This window comes from Kogia breviceps, chromosome 4 (assembly GCF_026419965.1).
Source record: "Kogia breviceps isolate mKogBre1 chromosome 4, mKogBre1 haplotype 1, whole genome shotgun sequence".
Lineage (NCBI taxonomy): Eukaryota > Metazoa > Chordata > Mammalia > Artiodactyla > Physeteridae > Kogia > Kogia breviceps.
In genome coordinates, this window is record NC_081313.1 from 53,282,439 (window position 1) to 53,309,604 (window position 27,166).

The following is a 27,166-nucleotide window of genomic DNA, read 5'->3' on the forward strand; positions in this document are numbered from 1 at the left end:
GACACAGCTACCGATGTGACCTTGGACAAGTCATTACCCTCTTAGAGTCTCAACTTCAGTAAAAGAGAAATACCGTCTGCCTTGCTTACCTCTCAAGAGTGCTTGCGGAAGAAAGGTGACCCAAAAAGGACTATAAAGAATTATTTATGATTTCTGGTATAAAGCATGTGCAAGTGACCAGGCTGGTCCCTTGCCCTCATGCAGGTTTGTGTTTTTAAGGAGCACCTCTTCAGGAGGCAAAGTAAAGCCAGGAACAAAAATGAACAAGACTTCAGTCATCCCAAGTACCTGTGGGGTATTGATTTCAGGACCCCAATGGATACCAACATCCACAGATGCTCAAGTCTCATATAAAATGGCATAGTGTTTGCAAAGAATCTACACACATCCTCCCCTATACTTTAAATCATCTCTAAGTTACTTATAATACCTAATACCATGTATATACTGTGTAAATAACTGCTAGTTTGTGACAAATTCAAGTTTTGCTTTTTGGAACTTTCTAGAATTTTTTTCCCCAAATATTTTCTATCCATGGCTGGTTGAATCCGTCGATGCAGAACCTGTGGATACAGAGGGCCAAATGTACTAATAAAATGTATGCAGGGAACCCTTACCATGTGCCTGGTTCTCTTATAAGCACTTGATGTGCATGATCTCATAAATCTTCAGAACAGCTTGCTGAAGTGATTCCTTTTGTTATCCCAGGTTTATAGATGAGTAAACTGAGGCCAGAGTGGCTTAGGAATATGCACAAGGTCACAGGTCAGAAAGTGGAGGAGCCAGGACTCCTAACTGGATCTCTGATCCAGTCACGATCTTGCCCCTCAGCACTGCCTCTCCAGAAATTCCCTTGCTTGTAGCAGAAAGAATCCCATAAGCCCCAGACATGTGGCAGGAAATTTGCCTGGCTCTATGTCCCAGGCACTCAGGTTCTCAATGGGGCCCTCTCAGTCTGCCATCTTCAGATGACTCTTCCTGGCACTATTTGACAAGCACATTTTCATAGAATGGAGAGGGTATTTGGAAGAGACGTCAGCCTTAGAAATTTAATCAGCTGAGCCGAAAGCAATCAAGATGCCATCTGGACAGACTCTGACTTCCTGCCCAGAAGATAAAGACATCTGGACTTAGTGAATGCCAAGGACATGCTGACTTGGTCCCCAGGCCCCTGGTCCACTCCTCATTTCATGCAGATGTGTTTTCTTAATGGTGCAGAATTCATGGCTATGAGCTGCTGCTGGGGCCCCTGAGTGCTTCCCTGCTCAGAACCGGTGACCACTGTGAGCTGTGGTGTCTTTCCAGTACTCAGGAGGTGGATTGACTGCAAAGGCCCCGGTAAATAGTCCTCTTCAATGATGGAGCAGGAGGTGGCTGACCGAGGCCCAATTTATCGTTGTAATTAGAGCCCATCACGACTGCTGATTGTTAAGTAGGGATGAGAGGAAATATTTGTACATATGAAGAAGATAATTAAGGTGGCTCACTGGGTTTGCATACCCAATCTGTGCTTAATGCTGCTGCTTCTTCCTGTGACGGAGAGTCTCTCAAGTCACAGGAGTTCTTGAACCATCCCTGGGTGGAGGACGAAGGGGTTTGGGGAAGAGCTGAGGAATTAGAAGAAAAAGGTTAAGATTCTGGACAGAGGACCTTTATAATGTGGCAACATCAGAACACGTTTTCTAAACACATTTCTAGAGGTGGCTTGAATTTCACACACCAGCTTCTGTCTGTTTTAAAGCAGTGAAGGTCCCTCCAAGAAGCCACAGAATTTTGCACAGCTGCAACCAAACTCTTCTCCCTCTACCTCCCCCTGACAGAGGTGCTATTTGCCCCAGGTAAACTCCTGAAGTACCAATGCCCGTAAATGGCAGTAATGAGACCTACTCCTAATATTTCTCTTTTAGCTCCTGCATCGTTGGAACATATTGAAGGTTTTGGGGGTTTGGAGGGAAGATTTGCTAGTCTGGGGCAATTGACATGTGAGAGTTTTTAATTTAATAATCATGAAAAAATTGTGTCTACAAGTGTTTACCAAGTTACTATTGTTTCTGACTTAAAAACCAAACCAAACCAACCCCAGTGGTAGGAATATATCTGTTCAGATGGAGATAGCTGGAGAGCTGGTCCATACCTTATAATCTCCCTGACCTCTGTGCTCAGGAAAAGGCCTCTTCTTTCTTTTCCTTGGCTTTGTTATAGGCTGCGTTTCTTTCCTTGTCTATCTCCCATTTCACTTCTATTGCATTTCCTTCCTGAAAATCTTTTTCTCGTCAGGTCTCACTGTTTTGTTAGCATTTGCTTCTTGCTTCAACTGCGTCTCTCTCTAACATTTCTTCCTTCTGATTTTCATATTTCTTTTTTTTTTTTTTTTTTTTTTTTTTTTTTGCGGTACGCGGACCTCTCACCGCTGTGGCCTCTCCCGTGGCGGAGCACAGGCTCCGGACACGCAGGCTCAGCGGCCATGGCTCAGGAGCCCAGCCGCTCCGCGGCATGTAGGATCTTCCCGGACCGGGGCACGAACCCGTGTCCCCTGAATCGGCAGGCGGACTCCCAACCACTGCGCCACCAGGGAAGCCCCATATTTCATTTTTGAACCTCACCTTTAGCAATGGCTGTTCATCATCCTACCCACCCCCCCTTTGTCCCTTACTTGTCAAAACTTGTTTTCTGTAGGATCATCGTGTTTCTTGGTCTCTGGAGGGCCCAGACAGCATGCATTTGTTCTTTCCTCTTAGAACTTTGTTTTGTGGGTGCCAGTTATTCCAAGACCTTGTGGGGTTGCCCAGGTCCCTATCGGGTCAGCAGCCGGGATGGTTGGAGATCTTAGCTCTGAGATACCTTCACTTCTGGGACTGGGACCCAGTGGTCAGTTGAGCCTGGTCGATGGGATGTGCCTGGTTGAAGGTAAGTCATGGAGTGCAAAGCCCTAAACACCTGGCGTGTGTCATAGCCCACAGCCCTGACATTGACCAACCCAGTAGGCAGTTCCCCTCTGAGATGGTACCGATCTAGTTTTGGCCTTTTTTTTTTTTTTTTTCGTATGAGATGCAAATACGTGGAGTCTTTGGGGGAAGAAAACAGGAAGCCAAGCACTGGGGCATGTTGGGATTTTCAAGAGGGAGAAAAATCCATTTTGTATTGTGAATAAACATATATTGTGATAAGACTCTCCATAAATTAACATCAAGTTAAGAGAAAAGGTCTCTACATGGAGAGTCAATCAGCAGTGGCTAAGTATGGGAAAATTATAAGGTTGTAGCTTCAATTCTAGCATAGTCTTCCTCTTTGGAACACAGTCTGTTCCTGTTGTAGTCTGTTATTAATAAACAAACAAAAAAAGAGAAGAAAGAAGAAATTCTAAAACTTTCTACTTTATAAATAGAGTTGAATTTGCTTTAAACAAATCAAGCATAAAAATTTAAAATTGCAGGATTGATAAAATACAAGCGTTTGTTTTATCAAAGAACTCAGTTTATTTGTGACTACACTGTATTGTAGAATTCCTGTAACCAAATCTCGTGCAGTTTTTAGGACCAGATTTTTCAAAATTTAACTACATACCTATCTGCTGTGAAAAATGAGGCTGACTTGTAGCTTTTAAACACACGCACAGTCACTATTCAAGAGCCAATTAGAAACTAAACAAATGACAAAAATCTTTGCTTTGTATGAGTTGAGAAGGTCATAACCAAGGTTGAAACTGAGCTATCCCAAGCTGTGTTTTTTTTTTTTTTTTTTTTTTTCAGAAAAAAAAAAAATGTATAGCCTTGGTGGGGCAATGCGGTTTTGGAGTATCTGGAGAGGCTGCCGGCTGTGATGCCAGAATTTTGTGCTCATATGGGGACTGAGAGAACCACCACCACAATCAAGACCTGGGACAGGTTGTAAAGCACCTGCTGACACTGGGGTCTCAGGCTTTGTTTTTCTGTAGGGAAGGGAGTGGGAAGCTGGATACCTGGAGGGTTAGATGCTTCCCTGGCAGGAGGTGGCCCATTTCCAGTCCAGAATTCTACCAGGAAAAGACCCTGACCATGGTTCACCATTCCAGAATAGATGTACCTTTTGTTGTGTTGTCACTTTTTCTTTATACTTTCATCTGAAAAATTGGGATTGGAAGTTGTTTATGTTTTTATTTTTATTTATTTTTTATTTTTTATTTTTTTGTTTATGTTTTTAAATTACAACTTAGAGTGCCAACTATTTACCATCTTCATAAGGAATTTAGAAAAAAAGTTCTTTTTTTTCATTGAGAAAATAATAATATTTAGTACATAGTGAGTGCTTACTGTTTGTTGCCGGGTACTGTTCTAAGTAAGTTAGAGATTTTAACTCACTTAATCTTTATGGCTACACTCTGTCATTTCTGGGTAAAGAAACACAAGGAAGCGAAGTAAATTGCTCAAGGTCATTTGGCTCCGTGGCTGAGGTAGGGCTTGAACCTAGGGAGCCTGGCACCAGATAAAACAGGAGAAAGACGGTGACAGGGAAATCTGAAGAAGGGAAAAAAAAAAAAAACCACCAGAGCCACTTGTTTCCCCCAGTGTTTTGAAGAAAACTTTGCAGCCTGTTCTCCTCCTCCTCCCCACCGCAAACCCCACTCTGAAACTGCTCCTTAGGACAGGGTGTGTACCGAGGCCAGTGTCCCTAAAGCAGAGAGGGGTCCGGCTTTAGAAGCGAGGGATTGCATATGGAGGGAGCTCTGGGTGAAATTCGAGAAACTCAACCCAATCATCCTATGTCCCTAGGACTTGGCTCCACTTTCCCTTTGGGATGGAAACAAAAAATGTTTCCAGCGAGTATCCAGCTAGTAGTGACTGCTACGGGCAGCTATTTTGCAAATGTTAACCCTGCCACCTAGTGGCCACTTTATGAATGTCACCTGGAAGATTACCATGTAGAACAGTGGTCCCCAACCTTTTTGGGACCAGGGACCAGTTTTGTGGAAGACAATTTTTCCATGGACGTGGGCGGGGGAATGGTGGAGGGGGGGATGGTTCAGGAGGTAATGCGAGCCATTGGCAGCGGCAGATGAAGCTTCCCTTGCTCGTCCACCGCTCACCTCCTGCTGTGCGGCCCCGTTCCTAACAGGCTGAGGACCGGTAGTGGTCCTCGTCTCCGGGGATTGGGGTCCCCTGATGTAGAACATCCCATCTTGACCTCAGCATTGCCACCACCCTGCCTGACAACTGAGACTCTCTCCTGCTTAGAGACCCCATGTGGCACTGACCAGCTGACATGTCATTACAGTTTTAGGGCTGCTTTAGTCATACCTGCAGAATAAGAGCTGAGCTGTCACTTCCTCCTCTGTTTCCTCAGAATGATAAGGTGCTTGGAGTACAATGAATATGTCTCAAGAGCATGTGCTAAGTACTGTTATGGGAGGAGGTGACTTCTGTCCCCACAAAGGTCTAAGTCCCCACTACCCCTTGTGCTTGATTCTGTTACAGCTCTTGAATGTTCTGTTTCCTTGTATGTCCCTCTCCTCCACTGAATTGTGAAAGCTGTGAGGTTGGGCACAATGTCTTGCTTATGTTTTATCCCCACAGCCTGGTTTGGTGTCTGTCTGACGAATGCCAGTTGAATGAATGGATGGAAGGTAAAGCTATACATTCACAGCCCTTTCCACACTCTTCCCACATTTTTCCAGTTGAGGCATCGTCCTCTGTCCACTCTCAGTATGAACAATGTCATTTTTTCTTCAGCTCTCAGTCTTATCCTTATTCGCTTATGCACTCAGCACATGCTTAGCACTTGACCTTGTCTTGAATTTTGGAAATATAAAGGTGACGCTGGGAAGCCTCTAATTTACACCCACCAAACCTCCAGACTTATTTGCACCTGCACCTGATCCTCCTTGGACCCAATACCACTCCTTCTAGATGTGCTCTGAATCCCACCGACCACTCACAGGAATCACCTGGGAAGCTTTAACAGTGTCTGATGTCTGGCTCCCAACTCAGAAAATCTGATGTCTTTGGTCTTGAGTGCAGGCTGGGAAGTGGAATTTTTACAATGTCTTCAGGGACACCTAAACTACAGCCAGGATTGAGACCTGATCTCTGTGTATGCTCCCCTTCTCAGGCTTCAGCAGGTAACCTCACCCTCACTTGAATTTCTATTTGTTTCCATTCTACTGGGTCATTTCCAAGTCATACACAATGCCTGAAACTCTTTTATCTGAAAGTAAGAATGAAAATTCCTCCCTGGATCCATTGTCCATAGCAACTATCCGCTCTCTTTATGTACGTTCCAAGTCAAACAAAATTCAAGAATGAGTTGCCCACACAGGCTCTCTCTGCTTTCCCATCAACCATTCAATCTTAAATCTACTCCAGACTGGGTTCTGCTCCAGAATTGATCATCACTCTTGTCATTCAAAAACTTTCATATCTCTTGGCCTCAAAGACCCCATGTTCTCCTGTTTCTTTTTCAGGCTACCTTTCTACCTGTCCTCTCAATGTTGAGAGTTCCTCAGGACATGGTGCTTGGCCATCTTTCCTTTTCACTCTACATCTCATGCTTTCCAGGCTCTGGGATCATGGGGCTGATAATGCTTACTCAGACCATTCCATCAGTCTCCTACCTGCATATCCAAATCCGGTTTTGGCCTGCTTCTCCACTAGGTGTGTGACAGGCATCTCAGATCCCATATTCCAAACTGAATCTTGATGTCCCCTACCCTTAGATGATCCTCTTACACTGCTTCCCATTGCGTTAGTTTCCTGTGACTTCTGTAATGAATTACTACAAATGGATTGGCTTAAAACAGCACACACTTATATCCCCAGTCTGGAGGCCAAAAATCTAAAATTAGTTCCTCTGGGCTGAATCAGGGTGTCAGCAGGTCTACACTTTCTCTGGGGGCTTCAGGGATAAATCTGTTCCTTGATTCTTTCCGTTTCTGGTGGTTGCCAACATTTCTTGGTGTATTAGTGAGGGTTTCCCAGAAAAACAGAAGCAGTAGTGTGTGTGTGTGTGTGTGTGTGTGTGTGTGTGTGTGTGTGTGTGTATAGTTTTATTAGAAGGAACTGGCTCTTGTAACTATGGAGGGTGAGAAGATCTGCAGTCGTCAAGCTAGAGACTCAGGAGGGTCCATGCTGTAAATTCCGGTCTGAGGGCAGGAGAAGACGACTGTCTTGATTCAAGCAGTTAGGCAGGAGAAGTTTCCTCTTTCTCAGACTTTTTGTTCTATTCAGGTCTCCAATTTAATGGATGAGGACCACCCACATTAGGGAGGACAACCTGCTTTACTCAGTCTACTGAGTCAAACAAAATCTCATCAGGAAACACCCTGACAAACACACCCAGAATGACATTTGGCCAAATGTCTGGACATCCCATGGCCCAGTCAAGGTGACACAGAAAATTAATGATCAGACTTGGCTTGTGGCCACATCACTCCAATTTTCAAGGGCAGCATCTTTAAATCTCCTTTTGTTCCATCTTCACATTGCCTTCTTGTATGTGTGTGTTTAAATCTCTCCTTGCTTCCCTCTTATAAGGAAGATTGCATTTAGGGCCCATCCAGTTAATCCAGAATAATCTCTCATTCTCAAGACCCTTAAATTAATCATATCTGTAAATATTCTTTTTCCAGATAAGGTAGCATTCACAGGTTCCAGAGTTGAGGACATGGATAGCTTTTGAGGGTCCATTATCAAGCCTCCTACACTAACCCATGCAAAGGGCACTTTAATCCACCCAGTTTCTTAAACCAGAAATTCAGGACTCACCTTTGTCATAAAATTCTCCCCAACCCCATCTAATCCATTGACAACGCCTGTATTTTCCACCTTCCAAGTAATCTCGAATCAGTTCATCTCTTTCCATTTCCTCTGCTACCAACCTAACTCAAAACAGAATGTCTTTCCTGGACTATTTTAATAGTACACTATGTCAATTGTAATTATCTCCTTATTTGCAGGGTTATTTGTTGAATATCTGTCTCCGGTCACTAAGTTGTAAGCTCCTTGAAGGTAGGACCGTGTATGTTTTTTTTACCATTATATTTTAGACCCCAGCAAAGTGCTTTGTATAGGTTAGGTGCTCAATAAATATGTATCACGTGTATGAATGGATGGATGGTAACTTTCCTGCCATAGAGGAGCTACTAGTCTGGTGAAGGGGCCATTCGGTGGTTTCAACCCTAAATTACTTTACTTATTCATTTAAACTATTTGTATTGAGAGCCATCTGTAAGCCAGACATTCTAGTAGCCTCAAAAAATCCACCAGCTGACAAACTACATAAAACTCCTTGCTCTCATGGAACTTTGCATTTTAGTGTGAGGAAGGACAATGTATAATAAATGTATAATAAATGCATTGTATATATAGTGCTTATATATCACCTTAGAAAGTGATAAATGATATGAAAATAATAGAGCAGTTCAAAGGGGATGCACTTGTAATTTTGGATGGGGTAGAGCTTCCTGAGAATTTCAAATTTGAGAAAAGACTGAATGAGCTGAGGGGTGAGTCATGAATATATCCTGGGAAGGAGCTTCCCAGCCCAAGGGAAGTACAGTTGAGGAAGTCCCTGAGGCAGGAGTAGACATGGTCAGTTCAAGGGGGATGACGATACCAGTAAGGCTGGAGTGAGGGAGTAAGGCTGAGAGCAGGAGGAGATGAGGACCAAGGGACCATGCGGCCAGTCTGTGCAGGACCTTGTAAGACAGTGGAAGGATTTGGCTTTTCCTCTGAGTAAGATGGGGAGCCATTGGAGGGTTTCCAGCAGAGAAGGGACACCATCTGACTCACATTTTCATTGTATCCCTCTGGCTGCTGTGTGGACTGCAGGGGAACAAAGGTGGAAATAAGAACCCTGGAGAAGTTATTTCAGTAATTGAGGTGAGAGATGGTATAGATTGGACCAGGGTGATACATAGCAGCAGAGGTGGTGAGAAATGGGCAGAATTGAGATATATTTTGAAAATAAGGCCAATAGGATTCCCTGATAGACTGAATGTGGGGTGGGGGCCAGAGAGAGAGAGAGAGAGAGGCCAAGAATGACGCCCAGGTTTTTGGCTGGAAGCAACTGGAAGCTAGACTAAATTCAGAGTTTTGTCTGGAACTCCTGCCCCAAACATCTTAATTCCCTAAAGTCACTGGAACGGCTCTGCAGTCCTGAACTTTGCAGACAGCTGCTCGGAGTTGTCATCCGTCCTCCCTTGGAGAGTGTCTGATTCCCCACCCCCACCCCACCCCTGCTCATATACCCCGCTCTTCTCTCACACCCGTGCACAGGGACTCTGTCACTTTGCTTTCAGCACAATGCTCAGCCTGCAGCCCACATTCCATCCGTGACACAATCCCAGTGCATCCTTGGATGTTCCTCTCGAGGTTGGTCTGAGCCTTGACACACTGCTTGGGGTACCCTTCTGACCCTAGCATTTTGTTCACACCCAGGGCTTTAGGAGGTTGGCCTGGTTATTATTTTTGCGCACACAAGGTTCTCCTTATTCGTTCTGGTCCAGAACAGTTGAGGTCATTCAGTAGCCCCTGGATCTCTGTTGGCCAGGGTGGCCTGACCAAGTGCCACTTTAAGTAACAGTGCCCTGTTTACTCAACTTCTTCCTGAATTTTTAATATTCTTGTTGACAGGGGCTTTGGGCTAGTCTCTATGACAGGTTCCGTGGAAAAGCCATTCCGTTAAGAAGCTGCAGCTGTTATGAAAGAAGGCTCACTCTCCCTGTGTGTGTGCAGTTATGCCGGCACGGGTATCGGGTGCTACAGGGCTTTGGGAAATGTCTGCAAAGTCAGTGGCAAAACAGTTGTCTACGGCTGGCCGGTTCTGACCCCGTCTCTCACCCTACATAAGCCTCTCAGCAAGTAACATGAAAGGGTCAAGCATCTCATGTTTCCTCCCCTAATGAGAATCAGGGTGCCACTGTGATGGCGTTTCTCCCCACTTTCAGTTGCTGGGGGACCCCGTTTGTGCGTGTACATTGTGTCCTCCAGCCCATAAACCCGCGTGTACTTGGAAAGAAAAGTCTCTAGGGGGGATGGAATTTAAAAGGACTTTCAACTCGTTGTTCAGGAGCAGTGGTCACCAGCTTCTCCCTAAATGCAAGCCCTCCCCAATTCTACAGACACCCCAAATATCTCAAGAGCCAAACGCCCTGGCCCTGCCCTTCCCTCCGCCCCCGGGGTGGGGGTGGGGGTGCCCGGTCTGCCGCGGTGCATGCTGGGTAGGCTGGCTGTAAGCAGCGGGGGGGAAGTGAGAGGCTCCTCAGGTGTGTGAACCAAACAACGGGAAGTCCCGCAGGCCTCCGCGGGGGGGAGGGGAGGGCTGAAAATGGCGAAAACGGCGTGGATGGGAGGGTGGGGAGAAGTTCTTCAGAGCTTTAAACTGAAAACTGCTTTCGAGGGGAGCGAAGACTTCTCTGGTTGTCTCCCAAGGGCGCTCCAACCCGCAGCTGTGCCCTGGTCCTGGTTAACTTCTTAACTTACACCTCCTGGGAGCTCTGTTCTAATCAGAGGACTTGGTAGGAGAGGTTTGGGACAGGAGACGAAGGCCGGAGACTCTCCACGTTACCGTGACCGGGTGCGGGGCTGAACCAGCTGGGGCAAAACCGGGGGTGCTGATTTAACACAGCGCATAGTATCCGGGTGAATTTATCTTTCGTTGCCATGTAATCAAATTAAAAGGCAAGAATCGGCTTTTTCTCAGTTTTCTGAAAGGGGTTGCAGCAAAACCCATTTTGAGGCCTTTGTTCTTGCATGGATTGTTTAGACTTGGTGGGATCAGAGGAAGGGAGGTGTGTCTTGGTTGAGAGGAGCATATGAGTTCTGGTGGCAGTGTGAGAGGTGACAGCCAAGTCTGCAGGAGCCTGTCTCTGGAACGTCAGTGAGAAGAAGCACCTCTGAGCTCCCGTGCAGCAAAACTGCAGTGTTTTTTTTGTGTGCTCCTAGGGTCTAATTGGTATGAACTTTAGAATCTTGGAATGTCCTCTGCTAGGTTCCATGTGAAGGGTCATTGAGCACTGACTGTGGGCCAGGTATTGTTCCAAGGGCTTTCTGTGTATTAACTTAGATTTACAAGTTACTGAATATTTACAATTGCTGAATATTGTCAAGAACAAAAACCAAGTAGCACGCTAGTGTGCGTTGTGTTCTTTTGTTCCTATACAAAAGTGATTATATGTTATATATATTTGCAGGTGAGGGAAAACTTCTGGAAGGGTACCCAAAGGAATGATTTAGCGGTTGTCCTTAGGAGACTGAGAGACTCCACAACTGGGGAACTATGGTGTGGGAGGGAGATTTGTCAGTTAGTACACTTTTGTTCTGTTTGAATTCTTTTAGCCATGTGGGATGTTTCAATAAAAAATGTTACATTTATTTTTTAGGAGAATGCAATGAAAACCCTGTAGTCCAAGGCAGCTTTGTGGATCAGGCGCTGTGGGCTGAATCCTGGAGAAGGACAAGTCCAAGGTAATACAGTGGATAGAGAACCAGGGGACAGGATGGAGGGGGATCTTTGAGGAGATCTAGTTTGCCACAGAGGAGCTTGCTCTCTTGGTGACTAAACACCAGCTCTAATCTCAAACTGGAAGGAGAATTGGAAATAGCAGTTAAAGTTCACTTGACAAGAACCAATGTCAAGCTAAAGTAAGAAATATGAGATGGCACCTGAAACTGGCCCACTATGCCTCTATATATCATTCTAATCCCAAAATTGCCTCAGCCAGAAAGACAGGCGGTCCTCAACTCTCTCATACTGCTAGGCTCCACCCCAGCCTGTGAAAACCTATACTGTGATTATTACTGTTGCAGGCAGTCAGGAAACTGGCTTAGTCATCTGGTCCTCAAATATGGAGATGGAAGTCACTGCTAGCATTGTGAGTGGTCCAAGACAAATGAGACCCCAAACCTGCCACTCCAAGGAACCCATCATCTTGCAGAGATAACACACGAATCATGAGCTCTTAATGGAGGCTTCACTGTGTTAAGTCCACCAGAGGAATAGATCCAGAGTTATGGGGTTTCAGAGAAGAGGATTACATTAGTCAGGAGGCAGTCCGAACATTTATAAAAAGGACTTTGCCACTTAGGATTTTGGTAGATGGAAGGGAGGATATTTCATGCAGGAGAGTGGCTTAAGTAAAGAAGGTGAGGTGTGTTTGCAGAACAGGTGAGTAAGTTTGGTTGAAATGCACGGGGTTTGAAAGAAATGGAGGAGGAGCAGTCTGAAAATATCAGGTAGGGTGATGAGTTCCATTCTGGGTAAGCAACAGGGACCGGTTTAATTGTTCTGAGCACAGGAGTGCCAGGACTTGAGTCCTTCAGGAAGATGAATCTTGCAGCAGAGTGGAGGTGATGAGATGAAGGACCTGGGCCTGGGAGGTGGATTTGTAGCCTCTGGGATTAGGCCTACAGCTGAGAGCTAATGAGAGTCAAGGAGGAAGAAAGAAAAGGTGGAGACATTCATGACAGATTTTGCAAAGGGCACAGAAGAGAAGTGATGACTGATTGGGTGTCAGGAGTGAGGGGGCAGTTGGTGGAGTTTTGAGGCTGGTTGGCTAAAAGGAAAGGGGTAGAATAAGTGGATTTGGTGGCAACAGTGCTAAGGAAGAGAATTAGGGGGTATATGGGGGGTTCTTGTACCCTATATACAGAAGTTTGAGACTGGAGCTTGGGGGAGAAGCTGGAGTTTTTTGGGGAGAGTGAGTTCTGTAGTGGGAATAGTTGAATCCCAGATATTAGATGATTTTGCAATTAGGGGTTTTTGAAAGAGAAAAAAGAAAATGATCAAGCAAGACAAGCTAAGGAAAGATGTGATGACAGAACAGTAAGGAAGGAATGGAGTCACAGAATCTTGGCTATAGCAGTTTAACACACGAGTTGGTGATAAAACGCTCCCTCACCAACACACACGGAAGGGTGAGGAAAATGAGGGGAGAAAGGCTATTGGTTATGGCAGCTAAGTGGTCACTGATGACTTTTAAAACTGTTTTTAGATTTAAAGCATAGTTTGCAAATTTCAGGGCTGTAGGCTGAATCCAACCATAAGAAGGTAATTCATTTCATCCTCAGTGTTTAAAAAAATCAGATGAATAGCTAATATTTAGAAATTGTTAGATTTCACATAAAAATCCCAAATTTCAAACCACCCCTAGCTCTCATTCCTCTTGGGTTGGATGTTGGCTGGAGGCCCTGTGTGGGCGGTGTAGTGGAGGGAGTGTGAGAGGTGGGGGGGTATTGCCCCCTCCAGGTTGCTGCAGCTGCCCCCAGCCTCCTTGTTGCAGTTCTGCTGTCAGTGTGTTTGCACTTGGTTAAGGCATGTGGAACTGGTGAGGAAATAGAGGTCACTTACTCTTTCAAGCAGAACGCTCCTTTGCAAGTTTGGAGATGACATGCAGAAGAGAACGGGATGGTTAGTTAGGGTAGCAGGGAGGAGAAGAATGGGTGTGTTAGGGTAACGGAGACTGGCGCTCCCTTTGGTGTTACCCAGGAGGAAGGATTGAAGTAAAGAGGAGGAGACTAAAGAGGTGGGGGAGGAAGGGATTGATAAAACCAAACTTATATGTGGGAACTGAGTAAGAAGCAAGATTGGAAAGAAAAGGAACCTCTCCGCTTTTTGAAATAGAAGCCACAGACAGAAATAACAAGGGGGATAACTTGGCGGGGGAGAGGAGGGTTTGCAGAAGACCTGGGATTCATGTTATGTGTGGGTGGGCTAATAAAATGGAGCTGAGGTCAGGGCCAGACCAGCATGTTAGGGGGCGGTGGGGTAATTCTCGGGGCAGGGCAATAATTTGGCAGTCTTGAAGTGGTATTCCTTAAATATTTATCTAGTAGTCATTTTTTTACGGCAAAGAAAAGCTGATTTTCTCTTTAAAAAATTGCATGCCTATGTTTATATTTAGAAATTGGGGTTTATTACAGACCCAGATGTAGCATAACATTTACACTTAGTTGAAATTGTATCACACATCACATATTTTCTGTAGTGATGAGTACTCCTATTTACAAAGTATAGGAGAAGTGTACTATTCATGTATTGAATACATGAATAGTAGTAAAGTGTAGTTCAATATGTATTTTTTGTTCGTTTTTTTTTTTTTTCCGGAACGCGGGCCTCTCACTGTTGTGGCCTCTCCCGTTGTGGAGCATAGGCTCCAGAAGCGCAGGCTCAGCGGCCATGGCTCACGGGCCCAGCCGCTCCGCGGCATGTGGGATCTTCCCGGACCGGGGCACGAACCCGCGTCCCCTGCATCGGCAGGTGGGCTCCCAACCACTGCGCCACCAGGGAAGCCCCAATATGAATTTAAAATTTCTTTTCCTGACTTACATGATAGCAAAACGGATCTCATTTTTCTTTAGTTCTCTCTCTCTCTCTTTTTTTTTTTGAGTTTCTTTTTTATTTCTGAACCAGACAACTTCATGGAAGTCTTAGGTCAGTGCTTCAAATTGAGATAATAATGTGAACCACTTGTTACTGATAAATACTACAATCTGCATCCTGCAGTTTCAGCGTGTCATTGGTCCCTTGGTGCTGGCCTCAGCTGTTCTATCAGCTGATCTCAAGATCTGTGACTCTGTGGGCAAACCATCTAACTTGCTACAGCGCACCATAGAGAAAAGGCTGTGCCTTGCAGGATGCTTTAATATATATGTTGGTGGGAGCCAGGAGTGGGCTTATGTCTGGCCAGTTGAAAAGTTTCATGTGGACAGCTGAGTTCACTGGCAACAAGTTGCCGACATTCCTGTGTTGGCTTAGTTGCACGTTCCTGATAAGTTGGTATCTGTAATGGGTGCTTGGATGGTCCAGTCCTTCTTGTGGATTTGGGTAGGATTTAGGCTGCAATATGGAATCAGTTTGCTGCTGGTATTGTAGTGGATGTGAAAGTAGGTCTATTAAAGGCAAACAAAAGGACCACCAAAACTTAGGGAGGGACTTGCAGATTTGTGGCAGAGAGACAAAGGGAGAGACCAGAATGCTTTTCTCAGGAGGCCAGCAGGATGTTGCAGTGATGGTTCTTGCAGGCTTATGTCAGGCAAGTGGGGTCAGAATCGAGTGTGGACTGATGGTGGCTTGGAGGGAGTGGGGAAGGAGAGGAAGTGAAGGAAGCTGTAATTGGATTTCAGAATTCTAGTCATTTTAGTGACATATTTGTTTCAATGAAATATCGTTAAAGTTGCTTTTAAAAAATACAGCCCTAAAAAAATTATGATTAGGGCTTCCCTGGTGGCGCAGTGGTTGAGAATCCGCCTGCCGATGCAGGGGACACGGGTTCGTGCCCCGGTCCGGGAAGATCCCACATGCTGCGGAGCAGCTGGGTCCGTGAGCCATGGCCGCTGGGCCTGTGCGTCCGGAGCCTGTGCTCCGCAACGGGAGAGGCCACAACGGTGAGAGGCCCGCGTATCACAAAAAAAAAAAAAAAAAAAATTATGATTAAAAATGCATTTCTACGATGTGTGAATTGCTTGGAGGACTGGCTGTCACTATAAGCTTCACATGACTGAGAATACTCCAAATTGTCTTTGGTCTGATGTGAACATCCAAATTGCAGTGCATTTGTGGCAACCTTCAAAATAATAGATTTCTCATGTGACTGAACATGATACCTCACCTTAATTTTCATTTTAGTTTTTCTATCAGTCATAACTGAGTTACACTAGTCACTCATACGTGCTGAGGACTGGCAATCTATGTGGATGTAATAGTTAGGTGTCATTAAAATGATTTGGTTAGCATTCATGGAGGGATAAACACTAGCATCATTATGATGGTGACCGTCCCTCAACCTCCCTGAGTCTTACTTCCCTTTTTTTAAACTGTGGTGGGGTGAGAGTGGGGGGTGAGGTGGGCCAGGTGGTCTCTTTTAAATGTCCGAGCACATGACAATAAGCCAGGATGGTAGTTAGGACTGAGTTTCAATGTGCTGAAAGATAAACTGAGGCATTATTAGAATGTTTAAGCGTTTACCTGAGCAAATATGGACTCTGATCAGGCAGAGACAAACCAGAGGGGGTTAGGGGCTAGAGGCAGGACTTTCACAGAGAAGACTTAGAAGCAAAGCAAGGCAATTATACGATTGGCTGTAGCTTAAGCCATTGCCGCATTCGGGAAAGCCTAGTCGGCTGTTTGTGATTGGTTCTACTTAGGTTTCGATTTCTTAACCCTGAGGCATTTACAGGCTTAGATTTTGGTTTGCTTGTGTAGGTGCCAAGCATTAGAGCATTTGAGTCACCTTGGTCTAATGGCCTCCTTGTTTAATTAACGAATGTGATGAGAATAAGAAGGCAGCAGCACAGACTTCTTGGGTTGGAGTTTGTACTTGTTTGATTTTGTTAGGAGAGCTGGGCCATTTGTAGCATTACCTCAAAGACTTCTGAATTCCAAGAAGACAGTTATTGTCAGTTACATGCTTAAAGCTCCTTGTAACTAAAATATACATTTTTAGGCTACACGGTAGAGCTGTTTAGAGAACACAGGGAGGCCTCGTATAATCGGTGCATACAATATACTTATTTTATAGGATTTAGGATATGGTGTTGCTACTTTAAATGATTCTGGAGCTTCTGGTTTTTGCTTCTTTGTTTTCCTGCGTGTTTTGGGATGCCACTGCTGCTGTTCAGGATCCGGCATCCAGGACCCACGAGCAGGACGTGTCTTTCCTAAAATGATCCCACTCTTTGGCCCCTGCAGGAACTGAAATTTTGCAGGGCAATTCTGAAAGAATGTTGTGGGTCCCTGTTGTTGTGATTTTACCTATTTCCCTTGTCTTTTTGGAGCGGTCAGCCTCTAACCACTGTCCTTCTACTGTTGATCACTGTGGTACTGTAAGCCGTCGTCGGGGAGCTCTGGGAGAAAGAAAACCTCCCTGCCTCCACCTCCCCCTTCCAAGGGCCAGAGTCCTACTTCCCAAATCGGCATGTTAATCTTCTCCGCGGAAAGGGTATCGTCCAGTGCACTGCATCAGGTACGTACTGAATTGCTTGATCCGATGTCTGCAATTCTAGTTGGTTAGCCAAGCTTTCTTTCTTTCTGGTTCTACCTGGGCAACTCTGCACTGGAACATGGCTGCATTTACTGAAGGTGATAAGGTGTAGCTGGTGAACTCTGGTTTCTTGATATTTAGCTACCAGGTCTTCTAAAACCTCATTCCTTGTAGGCACGTCAAAACATTCTTCTTTCATACTATTATTATTCCTTCTATTTTTTTTTTTCTTGGTTGATCTTGCTAGTGCTACGAAAAGATTTTTTGTTTGGTGTCTGTTCTTTGTTTCTAGCTCATCAGTATCTGCTCTTATTTTAGCTGGATAGTTGACTAGTTTTAGTTTGTTATGTTATGGATCTGCTTCGCACTGGCATTAGGCGATGACAATAGCAGATGATAACTAAGAGGTAATAATGAGCTGTTTATTAGATGTCTCTGTGGACAGGCATTGTGTCATGCATTCTATGTAGATCACCTCTAATCCTCTATGCTAGGTGGGGAATATCTTACCTATTTTGCCACGATGAGGTGGAGGTTTGGAAAGGTCACATGCCTTGCCCAGCGTCACCCAACTAACAGTGGCTGACCAGGAATTTGGAACCAGCTGATTGCCAAGCCTGTGAGCTTTCCACTAGATCACGCGGCCACTCCACAGGGACTCCAGAGTTTCTATTTCAGTTGATGGATTTGACTTCTCTTGTCTCCAGCTTTTTTCTGTTCTTCCTTTCTCACTCATGTGCTCCTCATGCAGAATCTCCTCTCCATTCCCTTTGTCAGAATGTATACCTTCTAATTAAACCTCCATTAAACACACAACTCCTTCTATTGCTAAGTAAACCTTACCTGACTTTGATTAAACTGACCACTTGCAGGGGTCCTGGTTATCACACATTTCCAGATAACGCTTGAAAGCATGATTTCATTATTGAAGATAATACAGTTAATTAATAAATGCTTATTAACTTCTAAAAAGAGAGAGTTAAGTTATGATGGACTTCAATGATTTATACCTAATTCCCAAAGGTATACAAGGCAGCTTAAAACAGCATATTTAATACTGTGCTAGATACTTTATGTACATTAATCCTTTTCCTCCATAAAAAACCTTATGAGGTAAGGATTATTATTCTTTTCCAAGTCCATATAATGAGAAAGGAGCAGGTTAAATTCATGCTTCCTTTCTCCAGTGCCTAAGCTCTTTTCTACCACACTTATCTGTCTCTTTACTAAGTTGTTTGTAATATTAATTACCAGATATCTCTGTTATATTAGCGTTTGGAGATCAGCATTAAAATTTTCTCTACGTTTTTCTGGTAGAAATGAGAAACACACACACACACACACACACACACACACACACGCTTGTATATAGATAGGAATAGGGAGAGAAAGAGATGAGAAAAGCCTGTGTTAATAAAATATGTATATTTTTGTACATTTAAACATAAATTTGAAATGGTAAATTTGATGCGGATTTTTTCAGTTAATTTAAAAGTTAGACTGTAGTTAAATGAAAAATATTTGAAGTCACTATAATTCAATTCCATAGTGTTTTAAAATGTCTTACAAGTAGATTATTTAAAGTACTGAATCATATCCCACCCCACCTCTGCCCCCTTCATGGACAGGTCTTAAATGACAATCTGGAGATGATCTCAGCCATTTGTAGAAAAACGTATTGATCAAAAGCCTCCAAATATGTGTATACAGTATAATAATTTAAAAAATATCTTTATTGGAGTATAATTTCTTTACAATGTTGTGTTAGTTTCTGCTGTACAACAAAGTGAATCAGCGATATGTATACATATATCCCCATATCTCCTCCCTCTTGTGTCTCTCTCCCACCCTCCCTATCTCACCCCTCTAGGTGGTCACAAAGCACCGAGCTGATCTCCCTGTGCTATGCAGCTGCTTCCCACTAGCTATCTATTTTACATTTGGTAGCGTATATATGTCAATACTACTCTCTCACTGTGTCCCAGCTTCCGCTTCCCCACTTGTGTCCTCACGTACGTTGTCTACATCTGTGTCTTTATTCCTGCCCTATTCCTAGGTTCATCAGTGCCGTTTTTTTAGATTCCATATATGAACGTTAGCATATGGTATTTGTTTTTCTCTTTCTGACTTACTTCACTCTGTATGACAGACTCTGGGTCCATCCACTTCATTACAAATAACTCAATTTTGTTCCTCTTTATGTCTGAGTAATATCCCATTGTATATATGTGCCACATCTTCTTTAACCATTCGTCTGTTGATGGACACTTAGGTTGCTTCCATGTCCTGGCTATTGTTAATAGTGCTGCAATGAACATTGTGGTACATGACTCTTTCTGAATTATGGTTTTCTCAGGGTATATGCCTAGTAGTGGAATTGCTGGGTCATATGGTAGTTCTATTTTTAGTTTTTTAAGGAACCTCCGTACTGTTCTTCATAGTGGCTGTATCAATTTACATTCCCACCAACAGTGCAAGAGGGTTCCCTTGTCTCCACACCCTCTTCAGCGTTTAGTGTTTGTAGATTTTTTGATGATGGCCATTCTGACTGGTGTGAGGTGATACCTCATTGTGGTTTCGATTTGCATTTCTCTAATGATTAGTGATGTTGAGCATCTTTTCATGTGCCTCTTGGCCATCTGTATGTCTTCTTTGGAGAAATGTCTATTTAGGTCTTCCGCCCATTTTTGGATTGGGTTGTTTGTTTTTTTGATATTGAGCTGCATGAGCTGCTTGTATATTTTGGAGATTAATCCTTTGTCAGTTGCTTCATTTACATATATTTTCTCCCTTTGTTTCCTTTGCTGTGCAAAAGCTTTTAAGTTTCATTAGGTCCCATTTATTTATTTTTGTTTTTATTTCCATTTTTCTAGGAGGTGGGTCAAAAGTGATCTTGCTGTGATTTATGTTCTAGAGTGTTCTGCTTATGTTTTCCTCTAAGGCTTTTATAGTGTCTGCCCTTACATTTAGGTCTTTAATCCATTTTGAGTTTATTTTTGTGTATGGTGTTAGGGAGTGTTCTGATTTCATTCTTTTACATGTAGCTGTCCAGTTTTCCCAGCACGACTTATTAAAGAGGCTGTCTTTTCTCCATTGTATATTCTTTTTTTAAAATTTAATTTTACTTAATTTTTTTATACAGCAGGTTCTTATTAGTCATCCATTTTATACACATCAGTGTATACATGTCAATCCCAATCTCCCAATTCATCATACCACCACCACCTGCCCCTGCCACTTTCCCCCCTTGGTGTCCATACGTTTGTTATCTACATCTGTGTCTCTGTTTCTGCCCTGCAAACAGGTTCATCTGTACCATTTTTTTAGGTTCCACATATATGTGTTAATATACAATATTTGTTTTTCTCTTTCTGTCTTACTTCACTCTGTATGACAATCTCTGGATCCATCCACGTCTCTACAAATGACCGAATGTTGTTCCTTTTTATGGCTAAGTAATATTCCATTGTATGTATGTACCACATCTTCTTTATCCATTCACCTGTCAGTGGACATATATATAAGTTGCTTCCATGTGCTGACTATTTAAATAGTGCTTCAATGAACATTGGGGTGCATGTGTCTTTTTGAATTGTGGTTTTCTCTGGGTATATGCCCAGTAGTAGGATTGCTGGGTCATACGGTAATTCTATTTTTCGTTTTTTAAGGAACCTCCATACTGTTCTCCATAGTGGCTGTATCAATTTACATTCCCACCAACAGTGCAAGAGGGTTCTTTTTTCTCCACACCCTCTCCAGCATTTGTTGTTTGTAGGTTTTCTGATGATGCCCATTCTAAATGGTATGAGTTGATACCTCATTGTGGTTTTGATTTGCATTCCTCTAATAATTAGTGATGTTGAGCAGCTTTACATTAATTTCTCTTCCAGATTTGTTTTCTTAATTTCTCTTCCAGATTTTTCATCGTTAATGTATAGGAATGCAAGAGATTTCTGTGCATTACTTTTGTATCCTGCTACTTTACCAAATTCATTGATTAGCTCTAGTAGTTTTCTGGTGGCATCTTTAGGATTCTCTATGTATAGTATCATGTCATCTGCAAACAGTGACAGTTTTACTTCTTCTTTTCCGATTTGGATTCCTTTTATTTCTTTTTCTTCTGTGAGTGCTGTGGCTAAAACTTCCAAAACTATGTTGAATAATAGTGGTGAGAGTGGGCAACCTTATCTTGTTTCTGATCTTAGAGGAAGTGCTTTCAGTTTTTCACCTTTGAGAATGATGTTTGCTGTGGGTTTGTCATATATGGCTTTTATTATGTTGAGGTATGTTCCCTCTATGCCTACTTTCTGGAGAGTTCTTATCATTAATGTGTGTTGAATTTTGTCAAAAGCTTTTTCTGCATCTGTTGAGATCATCATATGGTTTTTATCCTTCAGTTTGTTAATATGGTATATCACATTGATTGATTTGCATATATTGAAGAATCCTTGTATTCCTGGGATAAACCCCACTTGATCATGGTGTATGATCCTTTTAATGTGCTGTCAGATTCTCTTTTTTTTTTTTTTTTCTCTGCGGTATGCGTGCCTCTCACTGTTGTGGCCTCTCCCGTTGCGGAGCACAGGCTCTGGATGCGCAGGCCTAGCGGCCATGGCTCACGGGCTTAGTTGCTCCGCGGCATGTGGGATCTTCCCGGACCAGGGCACGAACCCGTGTCTCCTGCATCGGCAGGCGGATTCTCAACCACTGCGCCACCAGGGAAGCCCTTAGATTCTCTTTGATAGTATTTTGTTGAGGATTTTTGCATCTGTGTTCATCAGTGATATTGGCCTATAGTTTTCTTTCTTTGTGACATCTTTGCCTGGTTTTGGTATCAGGGTGATGGTCGCCTCATAGAATGAGTTTGGGAGTGTTCCTCCTTCTGCTATATTTTGGAATAGTTTGAGAAGGATAAGTGTTAACTCTTCTCTAAATTTGTGATAGAATTTGCCTGTGAAGCCATCTGGCCCTGGGCTTTTGTTTGTTGGAAGATTTTTAATCACAGTCTCAATTTCAGGGCTTGTGGTTGTCTGTTTATATTTTCTGTTTCTTCCTGGTTCAGTCTCGGAAGGTTGTGCTTTTCTAAGAATTTGTCCATTTTTCCAGGTTGTCCATTTTATTGACATACAGTTGCTTGTAGTAGTCTCTCATGATTCTTTTTGTTACTGCGGTGTCAGTTGTTACTTCTCCTTTTTAATTTCTAATTCTGTGGATTTCAGTCTTCTTTTTTTTCTTGATGAGTCTGGTAAATGGTTTGTCAGTTTTGTTTATCTTTTCAAAGAACCAGCTTTTAGTTTTAATGATCTTTGCTATTGTTTCCTTCCTTTCTTTTTCATTTATTTCTGATCTGATCTTTATGATTTCTTTCCTTCTGCTAAGTTTGGATTCTTTTGTTCTTCTTTCTTTAATTGCTTCAAGTGTAAGTTTAGGTGGTTTATTTGAGATTTTTCTTGTTTCTTGAGGTGGAATAGTGTTGCTGTAGACTTCCATCTGAGAATTGCTTTCGCTGCATCGCATAGGTTTTGGGTCGTATTTTCATTGTCATTTGTTTCTAGGTATTTTTTTATTTCTCAGTGATCTCCTGGTTGTTTAGTAGCATGCTGTTTAACCTCCACGTGTTTGTATTTTTTACAATTGTTTTTCCTGTAGTTGATATCTAGTCTCATAGCACTGTGGTCAGAAAAAATGCTCAATAGGATTTCAATTTTCTTAAATTTACCGAGGTTTGCCTTGACCCAGTTGTGATCTTTGCTTTTTACAGAGGTTTGCTTTGACCCAAGATGTGATCTATCCTGGAGAATTTTCCATGTGCACTTGAGAAGAAAGTGTATTTTGTTGTTTTTGGATGGGATGTCCTATAAATATCAATTAAGCTCATCTGGTCTAATGTGTCATTTAATGCTTTTGTTTCCTTATTTATTTTCTGTTTGGATGATCTGTCCATTGATGTAAGTGAGATATTAAAGTCACCTACTAGGGCTTCCCTGGTGGCGCAGTGGTTGGGAGTCTGCCTGCTGATGCAGGGGACGCGGGTTCGTGCCCCGGTCCGGGAGGATCCCACGTGCCGCGGAGCGGCTGGGCCCGTGAGCCATGGCCGCTGAGCCTGCGCGTCCGGAGCCTGTGCTCCGCAACGGGAGAGGCCACAGCAGTGAGAGGCCCGCGTACCACAAAAACCAAGAAAAAAAATAAATAAATAAAGTCACCTACTATTATTGTGATACTGTCGATTTCCCCTTTTATGGCTGTTCGCATTTGCCTTATGTATTGAGGTTCTCCTATGTTGGGTGCATAGATAATTACAATTGTTATATCTTCTTCTTGGATTGATCCCTTGATCATTATGTAGTGTTCTTCGCTGCCTCTTGTAATAGTCTTTATTTTAAAGTCTATTTTATCTGATATGAGTACTGCTACTCCAGCTTTCTTTTGATTTCCACTGGCATGGAATATCTTTTTCCATCCCCTTACTTTCAGTCTATATGTGTCCCTAGGTCTGCAGTGGGTCTCTTGTAGACAGCTTATATATGGGTCTTGTTTTTGTATGCCTTCAGCATTCTGTGTCTTTTGGTCGGGGCATTTAATCCATTTACATTTAAGGTAATTATCGATATGTATGTTCCTATTACCATTTTCTTAATTGTTTTGGGTTTGATTTTGTAGGTCTTTTCCTTCTCTTGTGTTTCCTGCCTAGAGATGTTCCTTTAGCATTTGTTGTAAAGCTGGTATGGTGGTGCCGAATTCTGGTAGCTTTTGCTTGTCTGTAAAGCTTTTGATTTCTCTGTCGAATGTGAATGAGATCCTTTCTGGGTACAGTAATCTTGGTTGTAGGTTTTTCTTTTCATCACTCTTAAATATCTTACCACTCCCTTCTGGCCTGTAGAGTTTCTGGTGAAAGATCAGCTTTTAACCTTATGGGGACTCCCTTGTATGTTATTTGCTGCTTTTCCCTTGCTGCCTTTAATATGTTTTCTTTGTATTTAATTTTTCTTTCTTTTTTTTTTTTTTTCCGGTATGATGCGGGCCTCACACTGTTGTGGCCTCTCCCATTGCGGAGCACAGGCTCCGGAAGCACAGGCTCAGTGGCCATGGCTTACGGGCCCAGCTGCTCCGTGGCATGTGGGATCTTCCCGGACCGGTGCACGAACCCGTGTCCCCTGCATTGGCAGGCGGATTCTCAACCACTGCGCCACCAGGGAAGCCCTGTATTTAATTTTTGATAGTTTGGTTAATATGTGTCTTGGCATGTTTCTCCTTGGATTTATCCTGAATGGGACTCTCTGCACTTCCTGGACTTCACTGACTATTTCCTTCCCCATATTAGGGAAGTTTTCACCTATAATCTCTTCAAATATTTTCTCAGTCCTTTTCTTTTTCTCTTCTTCTTCTGGGACCTCTATAGTTCGAATGTTCGTGTGTTTAGTGTTGTCCCAGAGGTCTCTGCGACTGTCGTCAATTCTTTTCATTCGTTTTTCTTTATTCTGCTCTATGGCAGTTATTTCCACTATTTTATCTTCCAGGTCACTTATCCATTCTTCTGCCTCAGTTATTCTGTTATTGATTCCTTCTAGAGAATTTTAAATTTCATTTATTGTGTTGTTCATCACTGATCATTGTTTGTTTGCTCTTTAGTTCTTCTCATCCTTGTTAAACATTTCTTGTATTTTCTCCATTCTATTTCCAAGATTTCGGATCATCTTTGCTATCATTACTCTGAATTCTTTTTCAGGTAGACTGCCTATTTCCTCTTCATTTGCTTGGTGTGGTGGGTTTTTACCTTGCTTCTTCATCTGCTGTGTATTTCTCTGTCTTCTCATTTTGCTTAACTTACTTTGTTGGGGTCTCCTTTTCACAGGCTGCAGATTCGTAGTTCCCATTGTATTAGGTGTCTTCCCCCTGTGGGTAAGGTTGGATCAGTGGGTTGTGTAGGCTTCCTGGTGGAGGGGACTGGTGCCTGTGTTTTGGTGAATGAGGCTGGATCTTGTCTTTCTGGTGGGCAGGACCATGTCGGTGGTGTCTTTTGGGGTGTCTGTAGCCTTATTATGATTTTAGGCAGCCTCTCTGCTAATGGGTGGGGTTGTGTTCCTGTCTTGCTAGTTGTTTAGCATGGGGTGTCCAGCACTGGAGCTTTCTGGTCATTGAGTGGAGCTAGGTCTTAGCATTGAGATAGAGATCTCTGGGAAAGCTCTTGCCGATTGATATTACGCGGGTCCGGTAGGTCTCTGGTGGTCCAATGTCCTGAACTCGGCTCTCCCACCTCTGAGATTCTGGCCTGACACCCGGCCAGAGCACCAAGACCCTGTCAGCCACACGGCTGCTAGTGTTGGAGGGTCTCCTGCAGAGGGAGGGGATGGCTGTGGCTCACCGCAGGGACAGGGACACCTGCAGCAGAAGTTCTGGTTAGTACTCCTTGGTGTGACTCCTGGAGTCCATCATTAACCCCACCAAAGGGCCTGCAGGCTCCAGCTGGGTCATCTCAGGCCAAACAACCAACAGGGAGGGAAGTCCCATATCCATTTTTATCTCCATCTCTGGATTATAAGCTCCTTGTGAGTGGAGACCTCTTTTCTAGTTCTCTCCTATCTTTTCAGGGAACTGATCATGGTCAGCCCCTTTATATGCTTACTAAATAGTGGTGGACAATCAAAAGTGCTTTGAGGCCCTGAGAGGAGATGCCCATGAGTAAAGAGGGGAAAAAATGAAGACTACATAGATGCCTGGCAGGCGAGGCTGATTGTGCAAGATGGAAACTGACCCTGAGGCCTCACTGTTTGCTCATAGGGCTTCTTATTCAGGCTTCAGTAACCTAAGATGTGGAGATTGCAGGATTTAATGTTGTTGCCCCTCCCCTCCACCATGAATAGGGACACTTGCTGGGGTCACAAGGCATCAGTGATATGCTGTGACTCCAGGTTGGGGTGGCTATTCAGGCAGATATATATATTTTTTGAACAACCAGACAGGCTGTCTCCTGAGATCTGACCAAGACTGGAACTTGGAGGAGATTCAGCTGGCTTTGGTTCAAACCAGACAGACTGAAACAATGTCAACAGTCAGGGGAAGGATTCTAGACCCTGCAAGAAATGCTTCTTCACCTTCAGCCTGAAGACTGTAGACTCTTAGCATGAGGCTTCTAGCAGTCCAAGTGTCCTTCTGCACTGCCACCCTGCACAGAACCATGGATGAAGGTCTTCAATGGGAAAAGATAATGGTTGAAAAATTTTCAGTAATAACTAAGTGATATTGCAGCCATGTCAACATATCATGGGTAGAAACAACAGAAGCTTATTCACAAAATAGAAGATTCTTAGTTGTAGAAAATTAGCCTAAACTCCTTGGAGAACTCTTAATGCTACTGTTTACTGAGTGTTGACCATGACCAGAACATTAGACCCATATAATTGTCTGGACTTAGTTGGGTGGAAAAGATACTGTCTCTAAGAGGGAAATAAAATGGAGTGGAGAATTGGCAAGAATGTTGTCCATGTTAACGCATATATATGGAATCTAGAAAAATGGTATAGATGAACCTATTTGCAGGGCAGGAATAGAGACACAGAAGTAGAGAATGGACATGTGGACATGGGGGAGTGGAGGAAGGGGAGGGTGGGACGAACTGGGAGATTAGGACTGACATATATACACTACCGTGTGTAAAATAGACAGCTAGTGGGAACCTGCTGTATAGCACAGGGAGATCAGTTCAGTGCTCTCTGATGGCCTAGAGGGTGGGATGGGGCTGGTGGGAGGGAGGTTCAAGAGGGAGGGGACATATGTATACATATAGCTGATTCACTTTGTTGTACAGCAGAAACTAGCACATTGTAAAACAATTATACTCCAATTAAAAAATAAATACTTTGGAAGCAGGTGGTCTGCTAAGGCTAGTGGCACCTCACCATGACCCTTTGGACCTGGTGTCCAGTCCCTTGTGCATTATGCAATCCTCTTTTGGGTCAGGGCATTAGAGTTAGTTTGAAGCATAGCAGCCAGCCAATTCCATGGCTTCTTTATCTCTCTCTGCCTCTGTATCCCTCTATTTCTGTCCCTGTCTTACACACACACACACACACACACACACACACACACACACACACAGACATTTGTATGAGGGAGCACAAGATGGAACATAGAATGTGTTTTAACTTTAAGAAGTTTAAATGAGAGGCTCTTTGTTAGTGAAAAGCAAACAAAACAAACTGGCCATGGGGTCAGCAT

At 43.4% G+C, this 27,166-nt stretch overlaps 1 long non-coding RNA gene across 1 annotated transcript in view; it reads left to right on the forward strand.

The window, feature by feature from the left end:
- Positions 1 to 11,365: 11,365 nt before the first annotated feature.
- LOC136791985 (uncharacterized) overlaps positions 11,366 to 27,166 on the forward strand; it is a 56,151-nt gene continuing 40,350 nt past the window's right edge. Inside the window, exon 1 of the long non-coding RNA XR_010840158.1 lies at positions 11,366 to 11,438. This is a non-coding gene — a long non-coding RNA (uncharacterized lncRNA). The remainder of the gene's footprint in view (positions 11,439 to 27,166) is intronic.